Genomic DNA, 15,236 nt, shown 5'->3' with positions numbered 1-15,236 from the left:
CAACATTGAAGCTTCCCGATCAGAGGCTTTTTCGAATAGTCAAGCTTGTTAGAGATATCTTGAAATACGGTAATCCGAACTATTTTAAAGATGATTTCAAATTTGTCTCTGAAGGTAGGAGGATAGATGCTTCACATACTAGAACCGGAGAAAGTACTTTAAGGATACCCAATCATCGAACTACTATTTTCACAAAATCCTTCTTAGTCAGTGCCTGTCGTGCATGGAATACACTTCCTGTTTCTATCAGGTCTATCGAGAGCCGAGCGAGCTTCAACCTGACTTTAAAAAAACATATTTTGGAACAAATGACTGAAACTGTCCGGCCCTAGAACGATCACATGACAACCATCCCTCACCCATTCCACCAATATAAACCTTTAAACCATGTTATAGAACGAATTGTATATATATATATATATTATATAAACTCATGTTATTTCAATTATCCACTGCATACTGCTGTATATTACTGAAATTTGATAACCCTGATCTACTTTCAGCCTACTTCATTTTATTAATCAATTATTTGATCTTATCTACCTATATAATTATTTTACTTTATCAATTTTCTGTTTTTTTTCTCTTCAATATTCATATTGATTAAAACTTTTACAATATTTCCATTAATAAATAAATCCTTAGTTTAAATAACGAAATTAACGTTTTGGTAGAGAGTTAGTGGGGAGGATATTTTTAATATTCTTCCCAAAGAATGGACATTGATATGTCCAAAGCTCCGCCAATTTATGTAGATGCATAACAATATGATTATTATGTTTAGATGTTTAGATGTTAGATGTTTAGATGTTTAGATGTTTAGATGTTAGATGTTTAGATGTTTAGATGTTTAGATGTTAGATGTTTAGATGTTTAGATGTTTAGATGTTAGATGTTTAGATGATCCTATTTCACCAAATCTCGAAAACGGCTCTAACGATTCTCACGAAATTCAGAACATATTAGGTGTATAATATAAAAAATCGATTGCACTAGGTCTCTTCCCTGGGAAAACTCGCTGAAGGACATTGAAAGGATAATTATCATTCATCCTTAAAAAAACAGCTGATAATAATTATTTCGTCGTCTGTTGATGATGGAAGTGAGTGAGCGAGTTCATGTGTGTGGGACTGTGCAAAAATTATGACTCAGCTGTTGAACTTTTGTAATCATTCAATCAGGTAGGCTACTCAGTGCTGGTTGCAAAAAAGCCGGGTTATTTTCAATCCTAATTAATTCCAGGATATCCAGATCAGAAAGAATTCCAGTAGAAATTGATCAGGATTGAAATTTAACCGGCTTTTGTGCAACCGGGCCTTTGTGAGGGAAATTTTTGCATTCCTCTCGGAGTTAATCTCAATTTACTGTGATTAGATTGAACATTTCTGTATGAACTATGGATGTTATTATAATTTCTTATTTCGTTATGATTTTTTTATGCTTTTATAATCCAGAGCGAAGCTCGGTCCCCAATATTGAATAATTGAATAGCGATGGTTCACAAAATATCCCACGGCGTGGGTTGCTTTTCGTGGATTAGCGTGGGTCTACTTTGCGGCGGGCCTCAGCCTTTCAAACAAATCATCACTTTTTCCTGTCAACGATAGACATTACACATGATAAATGAATCAAATCATGTAAGTAAAGACAAAAAATACGTTTTTATTAACAATATTTTTTTCAATCATAAACTGAACATTTTCACCATATATCAACATTTAATAAATCAATATTAAAAATACAATCAATATACTATCTATACGATGAGCATGAGAAAAGATATTCATATATTCCATATCATAATCATTATTTTGCATTCCTTGATTTCCTTCAACCCCTTCTGTTTTACACACGCGTACACACAAACACACTCACACTTACTCTTTCTTATAAACATCTATTTTTATAATACTAATGATATAATATTCCAGCATAATCATTCTCGAAGCTAGGCTTCATTCAATATACATACAGTTCAGCAACATTCCCTCTTGCTAGATGTAATTAACAATAATCAATATCTACAGAGAGAGTCAAATCAATGCCGTTATCGGCTGGAAACTCCATAGAAATATACAATTAATATTTATACAAGTATACATAGAAACTATAAATTGAAACATTAGCACATTTACAATCATTAAGATAGAAATTAAAAAAGAAATGAATGTAGGATTTGTTAGAAGCTAGAAACAAACAAAAATACAGCCCATGATCAACCATTAGTTTAAATACAATCATAGCTATCTCGTGGATTATAATTCATTATACAGAGTGTTCCAGAAGTAGTGTCGAACATTTTAGGATATTGATCCTGGATGTTAGGAGACTACAAAATGTTGTATTTGAAGTGTCCAAAACTCAGCGGTTATCCTTATAGCTGCCATTTTGTTTTTTCACTTAGAAACTTCCATCTCAAGAACGAAATGTTGTATTGATCTAAAATTCGGCATGAATATTTATGCTATAAAGACTCAACTTTAAAAAATATAATAAAACATTTTTGATGGCGGCCATTTTAAATTTTTGATTGCAAACTTCACGAAACCCGTTCACTTTACAGAAAATTTACAAAAGACAAGGAAGTTATCGAATTTTATCAAGATTTAAATGATACCATATTCATCAAGTTTGGTCAGAAAATAACAGAGAAATTCAATTATTTTCGTACAGCATGCATGATCATGAAGATTATCTGCAAAACATTGTAAAATCAGCTGGATGGCCATATGGAGCCATAGCGAGTTTAAATGCTTCATCTTAAATACAATCGGAATCAAAAAACAAACAAAAGCAATAAGGATAGCCACTGAGTTTTCAACACTTGAAATACGACATTTGTAGCCTCCTATAATCCAGGGACAATACCTTAAAGTGTTCGACGCTACTTCTGAAACATTTTGTATAATTGATATATCGTCGGATATTAGTTTCAATCGAATTCTCCTCGTTCATCACTGAGGAGCATCCCTTCTCAATAACGACATTTGAAAATATCATACAGAAATCATTTGCATTCTATCGATGTAATTGGTCTCAAAAATTGATCAAATATTTCTGAAGAAGAAAAACAATTCAAATATGAGAGCAATAAACTCAGTGAGAATAAGCTCCAATAATTTGCACCATGAATAACAATGACCAAATGAGTTGAATAAATGTAACAAAAACTTTTTTTTGCTTGAGAGCCTCAAATCATAGAGAAACAAAAATTATAGTTTAGTTCTAAAAATTAAGGCAGTCCTTCCATTTAGTTCATTTCTAGTCAAATGTATTGGACTATTTATTGAATCTTTCACATCCAAGAAATACTTAGAACTTTGTCCCATTACGTTTCAATCGGAACGTTGAATAGGTCTTTTGATATGATTCCTTTACATCCATGACAGCATTATAACTTATACACAGTCTATGAAGCTCCAGAACTCCAATAAATCAGTTATCGGTAGTAGTTAAAATCACTTATGCCAAGTTGCACCCATCGTGTTCACAGATTGTAGTCAATCGGCCTGATGAGAAAAAGAACATGTCGAAATTTTTCTTTTTTTATGGTTTTAATGAGTTGTTTACTGTGGGATACATCGATTGGAGCTGAAAGGGAACATGTCAGCACTCTCTTTATACGAGAAACAGATATAGTATTTTTGCTGTACTGGAGTGAAAGGGAACTAGTCATGACACACATGTTTCCTTTCAACGCCGAACATTCGAAAATTAGATGTTTGTCAGTTGTGATTTTTATGCTATTGTTAGGTTACCAATGCTGTATTAAAATTGATTTTGCATGGGGCAACCCTGCATAATAGGTTACTATTTTAACACACCGACAATCAAAATTCAAAGGTTAGTAACCTTTGTAGGACTAAGCTTGTGCTATAATGAAAATGTGGGTACTAAACTGCTAGGTACTCACACATTCACATCATACCTCGATTATCCATATCAAACAGTACAAAATAATAATCTAATTTATTCGAAACAAATATCATATCACTGTATTCTTTCACATCATATTATATTTATTTATTCAATCATTCAGAATAATTACACAACTCACAGATATATAAAGTAGTATAATATTATACTGCACATAAATAATCTCATAATAAACTCTCATGACCCGTTGCAGAGTCGTTACATAAAATCAAACATAGCTATGTGAGACATAGTTTAAAATCACTCACAAAAATGGTTGGTCATTGCACAGTCGTTTGCTGAAGCCCATTCGCTATATCTCGAATTAGCAACACACATAGGTCACACTGCAGCTCTATTCACTTTTTTCCGTGCATGCTTCTATCCAACCGATGTATTGGCATCGGGGAAAGTTTCAATCGACATCACTGTGAACAGACCTGGAAGACCTCACATAAAATTGATAAACCATATGGCGACTCTCGGCTTTTGGCGAGATTTCTCACCATATTTATTTGGTGCCATAGCGATTCGGAGCTTGTAAACAACTTGAAAAAACATAGGGAGAGAAAAATAATAATTTTTGTCATACTCATTCAATTTCAGTTGCTTTACATCCATGTAATCAAGCTGGTAAACAGCTGATTGTAGAACAAATAAACATATGATTCTCATTACAGAATACTATACTGTAATAAAATCATATGTTTTCTTTACTTTCGAGTATGTTTCCTAGTTCTATAGTTAATATAGTCCTATGTTAATATAATAACTCAAATAATTCAAGAACTCATCTGAGAAGTTTCAAGTTATAAGAGCTCATCTGAAATCTTATAATATAGGCCTTCATTATTTTATTTCAGCTCGATGGGTCTGTCTGTTATGAACTAGGCGCTACGGGCTTGGTCATATTTATAAAATGCAGTAACTCGAGCTTAAGCAGGTAATGGTTTCTGTTTCTCAGCGATATTATTCAATCGCAGATAAGTATCACAAAAAATATTGTACGTTACTTGTACGGTAACGTATTTACCGCATTCATATGATAATTCTGCCCTCAACTACGTTTCGGGCAGAAACAATCATACTTATGCGGCAAATTATCGTTACCAGACTTGTGACGTAAAGTACTATTACTTAAACAGATGGTTTTTCGTAAACATCTTTCAAAAAAAGCTATCACAAACTCTAAAATGCATGTGGTGGGAGTAGATATTGGATCGACAGCACGACTTCGGGCCCATAACTTAGATAAATAGACCGTTTTTAGCGATTGGAGACATAACTACGTTCTATTTGACGTCTCTGCAACGAAATCATGTGTCTCATTGAGCGTTTTTAGTTTTATGAGAGCTATAGTTAACTTTGAAATCTGTACAACGAAAAGTGGGGTTATGGCTTCATAAATAAGTTAAATGCCTGATTTTAGCCTTATGTGACGACTCTGCAACCGGCCATCAGCCAGTTACAAACGCATCGATTTCTGTTCGTACGATATTTAGCCGTCCTTATTAATCTATTGGAAGAAACATAATGATGTTTGTCAAGTCCCGTTTAATCTTATAGAATTCATAAGGTCGGCAAAATATCGTACGAGCAAAAATCGATGTGTGTGTGCAGGGCTTAACTATGTTGATAAATATTGTTATTATTTCATCTCCAACGGTTCTTTCATGAATAGTGAGAATCAACCTGATTTCATTGATGGATCATTGTTGTTTCATTCCAAAATACCACAAAAATATTTCACAATGAACACAAATTCATTATCATTCAATGGATATTTTTGTAATGTCAATCGATCTGCGATGATTGATCACTGTATATCTCGTAATGAACATCATTTTATTCACCAATGTCAATATTATTGAATTCATTTATTTTTTTTTATAAGTTGTAGAGTTAAATAAAACGACCGTCTTTTTTTAACAAGGACGAATTTGGTAACTTAAATTTTGAGAGAGGTGAGTCGTGGTGTTTGGGATGAAGGGGTTGTGCACCCGTGGCTTTCCCACTAAATTATGATATTTCAACATCCTGATATCTTATAGTATATCTACACCTTTTCCAACTGTATTTGAGAAAGTTTCAATTGTAATTGACAATAGTCATTTGTATTTAAGAAAACGTCAGATGTAAATGAGAATAGTCAATTGTATTAGAGAAGTCATCACTTGTAATTGAGAATAGTGAATTTTATTTGAGAAACTATTATTTCAATTTGAGAACATTCGATTTGAAATAGAAAAGTTGTCAGTTGCGATTGGGGAATGATTTTAAAAACCAGTGCTTCCTGTACTTATATTTCTAATAGTTGTATTAATGAAAAATAATATGATAATATATTTAATATTCCAAAAAAACGTTTAATTTGTAAATGAAAAATATTTTCGAGCCGCAAAATCGAATGAAGGATTGCTGAATTGCTTGATCAAGAGATTCTATTGATTGATGATAAAGTTCAATTGCGCCTTGAACATAGAGAATTCGATCTTTATCAAGTGCAATATTTCACATAATGTTTGGAGACAAAAGTCGTGTTGCCAACATACATAAAAATGATACTCATTAATCATTCATAAACAGTACAAGGGAAATAATTTCACAATTGAAAATATTAATTTGCTCCCATGCAAAGTCTATGGTAGTAATTGGAATACTTTGTACGTATCCTTCCCTGCTCGTAGTACAGTATCCTTTCCTGTTCAAATCAAACCTGTAGGCCTACTGTAGGCTACAGAAGAGCCACGGCATGTCAATTGGAAAATTTTCTCATTTTCAATTGATATCTTCTCATTCACATTTGATGATTTCTCAAATACAATTCACTACTCTCAATTACATGTGATGACTTCCCAAATACAATTGACTATTCTCATTTACATCTGACATTCTCTCAATAAATTACAAGTGACTATTCTCAAATACAATTGATACTTTCTCAAATAAAATTGGAAAAGGTGTAGAAGACGCATTGGGAGGATATGTCGGTTGATGATATTTAATGTCTAGATCAAGTTATTGGAATGACTTTTCCTCTCTTTGGGAATGGGAAGAGGATAATAATTATCACGATATTGAAGTAGAAAATAAATGGGATGAATCACCCAGCTGTAAAGCTGAGAAAGAGAGAGTATCTTCACAATCTAGATCTATTAAAGTTCTGAATTTATGCAAACACTAGAGAGGAGTCAACTTCTTGAAGAACGAATTGAAATCAGCTGATGAATTATCCAACACTCCAAATAGAATACAACAATTCAAGCTCCAAGTTGATTCGAAGCACTTCTGAGTTGAATATCCGACTCTTGAGACCGATAATGACTTCCCAAGCTTAAATTGACTTCATTTGAGAGCGACAAGAGAATTGTCAAGCTGGAATAATATTGATTATGATCAAGATTGAATTAACTTCAAAAGCATTTGAAAAGTGTTGAAAATTTGAGCTTTGGGTTTATCTAGAGCGGATTTGATTTTTAAACGTAATCGTCCTTTTACACCTCTCATAATTATTGAAGATTTGAGCTCTGGGTTTATCTCAAACGGTTTTGTGATCTTCGAACGTGATCGTCCTTATAGAGCCGATATTGGCTTCTCGGGAAAGTCGTTCTTTCAATACGGTTGAATTGGATCTATTGGGAGTTTCTTTTTTTCAGAGTTTGACAATCAAAAAAGAGTATTCAAGCTTTAATGTTATCTCACTTGTAATTTATTCATTTATGAAAAACATGGAAGCATACAGGATTTCTCTCAAAAATTCCTCCCATAGACCCACAATTACAATAGTTCATCATACATAGTAAGAGTACAAAAAAAAGAATATTGAAAAGAAGAGGGAAAATAATACAAAAAAATAAATGAACAAAAAAAACAGAATCAGTACTAATCATACCCTCGAGGACCAGTGCAAAAGTGGACTCAACAAACATACAACATCAACTCAACAGACAAGAGACACATTAAAACACTCGCAGAAGTCGCCTACAATCCCTACGGAAGCGACTGTAACCGAATGACAAGTCAAGATGATCCGAGAAGCAATTGAAAATTAATGATGATCTATTATACATGGGAGAGTTCTGATGATTTAAAGTGTTGCAATAAGGTATAAATAATTTTATATCCTACTCCTTATTTTAATACTAGCCATAAGGCTCGCTTCGCTCGCCATATCCGTCTAGCCATGGGGCTCCGCCCCCTGGAACACCGACTGATCGTCCAAAAATGAGATCAGCGGGCTCGCTTCGCTCGCCTGCATTTTCCATTTGAGCATCTTTCATTCCATCAGGAAGTCAAAGTACTAAGAAAACGCAGAAAACTGGGAAAAACGTTGATTTTGGGCGTATCTTTGATGAAATATTAAAGTCACCTTATTACGAAATTTTTATACCCCAGCTAAACCTCTGTACCGAATTTGAAAATTTTCTGTCTATTAGATGATGAAATAACTGAGAAAACGCAAAAAAACGCTAATTTTGGGTGTATCTTTGGCGTTATTTTAAATTCCTTCTAACACAACATTATTACACCCCAGTTAAGCTTCTGTAGTAAATTTGAACAATTTCTGTTCATTTGTTCTCGATAAATCTGAGAAAAAGCAAAAAAACGCTAATTATGTGCGTATCTTTGATGTTATTGCATATTCCTTCTAATACAACAATATTACACCCTAGCTGATCTTCTGTACTAAATTTGAACAATTTATGTTCATTTGTTCTCGATGAAGCTGAGAAAACGCTAAGAAACGCTGAAAAAACGCAGATTTTGGGCGTATCTTTAGGAATCTTTTCAAATCCGTTCCTAGTGCGCATCTAAAGGGCCAACTGAATATACCTACCAAATTCGAACGTTTTTGGTCCGGTAGATTTTTAGTTCTGCGAGTGAGTGAGTGAGTGAGTCAGTTAATGAGTGAGTGCCATTTCGCTTTTATATATTATATAGATATAGATATAGATTGAATGTAATCTTCCAATGAATAACACGATATGGCCAATTCAAACTTGAACTAATTCCTTGAAAAGTGCTCACAGCTTCTGGATACGAGTCTGAAGATGTAATTTGCAGTCTACTGGTTTTATAGCTTTAGAGAGAAGAATATCTAAATGGTTTCAAATTGAGAATTAATTTGAACACACCTTGAAATAGCCTACTTACGAACGTAAGGGCTTATAGCCTAGTTTTAGGGCTGGCAAAGATTGATAACTATTCTGCAATAAGGATAACTTTGCAATAAAGGAATCAATTGAATTCATTTCTAACGAGTTTGATCATTTTAAGAGTGAACTTTCTACTTTTAAAAATAAGGTTGAGGAACTCAAAAAGGAAAATACTACATTGAAATGTGACAATAATAAATTAAAATCACAATTGGACTCAATTCATGAATATACACGTAGGGACAATTTGATTATTACTGGAATTCCAGAAACAGCTAATGAGTCGGTTTACGAAATTTTCAACAGTGTATCAACTGCAATTAGTAGCCCACTAACATCAAAAGACTTAAGTACAGCACACAGACTTCCTACTAGAATTAAAGGCAAGAATAGCATCAAACCGATAGTTGTGAAATTTGTGCGAAGGCAGGACAAAGAGACTTGGTTAGCTGATTTCAGAAAAATGTCATCCATGGACAAAACTAGTTACGGTATAGCGACAAAATCTATAAATAAGTCCCTCCCTGATGGCAATGTATTGGCTCACCAACACTTGCCTCCTCAAATCCTTGAACAACTCAAACAGGTACGAGAGGTCGCCTCTGAAAAGGGGTACAAGTTCGTGTGGTCGAGAGAGGGGAAGATATTTGTTCGCAAAGATACTAACCAGGCGGCAATTGTGATACATCGCAAGGAGGAACTCTCTGTGATACATCGCAACTCTCTGTAGACTCAGGATCAGGACCCAATTAATTTATTTTGTATATTTTTATGCCGTTTGAGAACTTTGAAAATCAAATTGTTTATGATAATTATGAAACATTAGTTGTAGAAGATTTTTTAAATTATAAAATTGCTAACTCTTATGATGTAAATGTCATTCACATGAATATTAGGTCCATCAAGAAAAATTTCTATGAATTCATTTATTACATAAACCATTGTAAAACTAAATTTGAAATTATAATATTATCTGAAACATGGATTAGTAATGACTCAGAATTTGTTTTTAATATAGAGGGGTACTCTGTTGTAAATAGAAATAATAGGTTCACGAGGAGTGATGGATTATGTATATTTGTAAGCAAGGATATTGATTTTCAAGAAGTTAATATAAAAATAGATAACGTAAATTCAATTATAATTAAATTTAAATTAAAAAATTCATCATATGAGATGATCGCACTTTATAGGTCTCCTTCTTTAGAAGTAAATGCCTTCTTGCTAAGTTTGGATTCCTATTTGCAAAGTATTGGAAATGAGGTATCTGTCATTGTAACGGGTGATATAAATATAAATATAATGGACGAAAATAATCTAAATTCTTAACAAATGAGTACCTTAGTATTTTACAATTAAATGGCTTTAAATCTTACATCAATAAATATACTAGATCTTTCAATAATGCCAATGGGCAAGTTAACAGTTGTATTGACCACATGTTTTTTAAGGGTAAATCAAATAAGGAGTTGGACGTGCTAGGTGCAATCTTGCAATCAAGTATTACTGATCATTACAGTATTGTTTTCCATATCAGAGAGACATATCATGATGTTAAATCTAAGATAAAATTAAGTGATGCTGTAACTAAAATAAATTTTTGTAAGCTAAAATTATGCCTTGAAACTCAAAGTTGGGATGATGTTTGTGACAATGTGACAGAAGATATTGACACCTTGGTTGATAGGTTTACCAACAAAATTAATGAAAACATTAATAAATGCACTGAAGTTATTAAGTATTCCCATAAAAGAAAACCGTTGAAAAAATGGATTACTCCGGGTTTAATATCAGCCATTCGTAAAAGAGATAGGATGCATATCAAATTAGGCAAGCAGCCCTTCAATGCAAGCCTTAAACAAGACTACATAAATTATAGAAATGTATTGAACTCTTTAATAAGAAAATCAAAGAATGATTACTACAACAATAAATTTATTGAATATAGAAACAATTCCAAGAAAAAATGGGAGTGCATTTCTGAATTGTTGGGGAAGGAGAAAGAATATCACGAACCTAAAATTGATCCTGTAATTTTGAATAAATATTTTGTAAATGTGGGAATTGAGCATGCTAAGAAATTGCTGGATTCTGTAAAGCATATTGAAATACCTCAATCATTAAATGCACCCCCAACAGATAGCATTGTTCCTAAACCCAACTAGTATTAATGAAATTTTAGAAGTAATTGGTCAATTGAAGAATAACGCTTCTCCAGGTGTAGATAGTATCAGTACACATTGTGTTAAATTAATGAGTAAATATATTGTTTGTCCACTGGAACATATCATAAATAGATGTTTTTCAGAGGGTTATTTTCCAAGGGCGTTCAAGTCTGCAAAAATAATTGCATTACACAAGTCAGGTGATAAATCGCAACCAGAAAATTATCGTCCCATTAGTATTTTAAATAGCTTCTCTACAATTATCGAGAACATTATTAAAAAAAGAGTTTTAAACTTCCTAAATAGTAATAATTTTTTTGAAAAAATCAATTTGGTTTTCAACATGGGAAGTCTACAACTGATGCGATCATCCTCCTGACTAAATTGATAGATGAAAATTTCAATTCTAAACAGAAAACATTGGCTGTCTTTTTGGATTTGGCAAAGGCATTCGATACAATCCCTCACAGCATTTTATTGGAAAAATTAGAGAAATGTGGGATTAGGGGTATATGTAATGATCTTCTAGCAAGCTATCTTCAAGATAGAAGACAAACATTAAAATTGTGTGGAATATCAGTAACAGATCATTTATCTAGTTTTGGTTTTACCACAGGGTACAGTACTGTCCCCAGTATTATTCTTGATCTATTTGAACGATGCTCTAAAATTGCCTATACCAAATTGTACCCAGATTTCTTTTGCTGATGTTACAGCATTAGTATTTTCGGGTGAATCATGGCCACAGGTGTATAAAAGTGCTAATGATGGCCTAAAAATTATGAAAAATTGGATGGATGACCATATTTTAACAGTCAACTTGAAAAAGACAAAATATATTACTTTTTCTCCAACATTAGCGGGTCAACCTGATGATTCAAATTAAAAATGCATACTGATTCACTCTGTTCAAATATCAGGATAAATTGTTTATGCCAACAAGTTGAGAAAGTCATGTCTATAAAATACTTGGGAATAATGGTGGATAGACATTTGAAATGGGATTCTCATATTAATTATTTGTGTTCTAAACTTAAATTTCTTATATACAACTTTTACAAAATTAATCAATTAAAAGACCTTGACATAAGGAGATCAATTTATTTCGCTTATGCCCACTCATTTGTTTCAATATGCAATTGAGGCATGGGGTGGTGCATTTGATACTCATTTTAATAAAGTCTCATAAAGCATCTTATAAGGGCAGCACTGGGTAAAGCAAGGCGATACCCGAGTAGGAAAATTTTTGAAGAACTAAGGGTACCCACACTTAGGCAGTTATATGTGATAAAGATTGTATCGCATTTAAATAAAAATATAAGTAATTTAGAAATAAGGCATACACCATACCAAACACGACCAGCAGTATCAAACATTTTTAATATAAATTTTATTAAGTTAGTGGTGTGTAGACACCAATTCTCTTATTTTTGTAATATATTTTCGAACAAAGTTTCAATTATTTTCATAAATACAAAAATTACTAAAAAACTTCTTAAAGAAATAAATATATGGGTTGAACAGAATATTTTTTATAGACTACCTAAATTCTAATAGTTTCATAATTTCGTTACCAGCTCCATTTTGGTTATGTGTTGAATGAGGTTTCTTTTTTTTTGTCACTGTACTACCTATTGGATTTTTGTTACTTTTAATTTCTTTATTTATATAATTTAATTTCCTGTATGAACTCACAGCCATCGCACAAGTTTACTTTGATGGCTGTGCCAAGTATGTGTAAAAATGTATTTCATCTCATTATTTGTATTGTACATTGGCAAATAAAATATTCTTCTTCTTCTTCTTCTTCTTCTTCTTCTATTCACACCCCTGACAGAATAATAAAAAGAGTCTGAATTTCAAATTATAAAAAAAAACAGGAAACTATGTAGCGAATAGGTACTATCAAGTTAAAAGCAAAAGTTTGATAATAAACAGTATAGTAGGTAGTATAATGGGATAACCAATCTCAATATGGCTGCCCTCTGGTGGTACATTCAATTTATTTCAATATAAAATAATTTTTTGTTTCCTTCCAGACTTTTTCATTATCCAAAATAGTATAATATTGTGGTGAGAACCTTACGAATCACAGTAGAGCTTCAACAATCCCAATCTATTAAGACGTTCTCCCTTGGATTAATCAGAAATTTGGATGGTTGGAGTTTTCGCGTGAAAAAACAGGAAATTCAAAAAAAAAGCTTAAATAGGTTAAAACCTTGAAAATACATTGTCGGTTCTTAAAGTTTAGTGAACTTTCAAGCCAGTTGCACACCCAAATCGGTTATTGTTCGTACGATATTTTGTCGTCTTTAGACGGGTTTCACACTGGTGTCGCAAGACACGCGTCTTAAGACGCGTGTCGTGTCTTATCAAATTTCATGAGACATGCATGTCTTTTGCATGTCTCTGTCGCTTGTCACATGTCTCGTGATTTTTGGTTGTATTACAGACTGAGCATGAGCAGTGACAAAGAGTTCTCAGTGCTGGCAGTAGACAGTGGCTGGAGCGCATGCGCGGAATGATGTCTCGCGCGAAATGTGCGACACCTGTTCGATACACAGGCGATGCCTCAAACATCTGTGGCAAGCAGTGAATAAGCTCTGATTTACTTTTTACAACACAGGTTGGTTTCATATGCGACATTCCTCGGACATGAGATTTGTCTTAGACATCATGTCTACGACAACAGTGTGTAGCCCGCCTTAGGAATTCTATCAGATTAAACTTGTCAATTATGCTGTTTGAGATCATCTGTTCAATCTAATATAATTCATAAGGACGGCAAAAATTGACGTGTGTGTAGTTAGCCTTCAAACTATGCATCACACTCTGGGATAATTTTTTCCCCAATTTTGGGACTATTAAATTAATTTCAACTAGTGTTCTAGGTCAAACTGGAGATCTTCTTCTTGTTAAACCTTTTCCAATAAATTCTTCTAGAATAGAAGAAAGTTTCATTTCAACACATATCATTTCGCCTTAATCACAGCACTTCAAGATGTCAAGGAGTAAGGACTATTGAAATACAATGACCCTCAACATTTCTCTCCATTTTGACGGGTGGTCTAAGCTCAAAAACTTATCCAGTACAGATATTTCAATTTTAGTATTATTCAATTGATTTTAACTATAGTGAGGTCTACGTTTTAATGGCAGTGGAGGAAGATAGGAGAAAAACATTGCCGATCCACTGTCTTGTCAATGCCTTCTATAGATGCTAGCTGATACAGGTTTATTGCTGTAATTGCGGTTCAATCTAGTTTAAAACAATCATTCATATTCTATTAAGCAAGAAATTATATTTCTCCATAATGAATTTTCATAATTAAGATTGAATATTTCGTTAATTAATATCATTCCTACATTGTTAAAAGACAATCTGGCAACAGATCAAAGCGAGAAGGAGATAGCGCTATCCGCTTTGTTGAATGATAGACAAGGATAGCAATACCATTGCCATATCAACGAGAATGAACCGTTAATATTACAGCCATAAATCTGTATCAGCTAGCATCTATAGAAGGCATTGACAAGACAGTGAATCGGCAATGTTTTTCTCCTATTTCTTTTCACTGCCATTATAACGTGGACCTTACCATAATGATCCAGATCAAACTAGTGATCTTTGAGAGGCTAGTGATCTTCCGTCTGTTAAACCTTATCCAAAACATTTACCCGAAATATAAGAAAGATTCATTTTCACACAATGCATTTTGCCTCGATCTTAACACAGCAAGTGATGTTGTCTACGAATTCAGTGACCCTCAAAATTCCTTTCCATTTTGACGAGTGGTCTAAGCTCAGAACTTATCCATTACAGATACACAAATACATCATGTATTTACATGTATATATATATAATACATGTACAGATAATAGATACATCCTATGTATGGATAAGAGTTACCTTTTTACACATGGAATGTTATCAAAAAATAACTAGAAAATTGTCGTTATTGTTCAACAATGCTTGGTTTTTTGCTGGATTTGTCCAAGA

General features: G+C 33.1%; 1 protein-coding gene across 1 annotated transcript in view; it reads right to left on the bottom strand.

Moving 5' to 3' along the window:
* Positions 1-14,771: 14,771 nt before the first annotated feature.
* The window catches only part of LOC111052333 (zwei Ig domain protein zig-8), a 740,160-nt gene continuing 739,695 nt past the window's right edge, over positions 14,772-15,236 (bottom strand). Inside the window, exon 7 of the mRNA XM_039435799.1 lies at positions 14,772-15,236. This exon is cut by the window's right edge and continues 180 nt beyond it. The gene's annotated coding sequence lies outside the window, so the exon portion shown is untranslated.

This window comes from Nilaparvata lugens, chromosome 9 (genome assembly GCF_014356525.2).
Source record: "Nilaparvata lugens isolate BPH chromosome 9, ASM1435652v1, whole genome shotgun sequence".
Taxonomy (NCBI): Eukaryota; Metazoa; Arthropoda; class Insecta; order Hemiptera; family Delphacidae; genus Nilaparvata; species Nilaparvata lugens.
The sequence above is the reverse complement of the archived record's forward strand: the minus strand, read 5'-3'. Positions and strand labels throughout refer to the sequence as shown.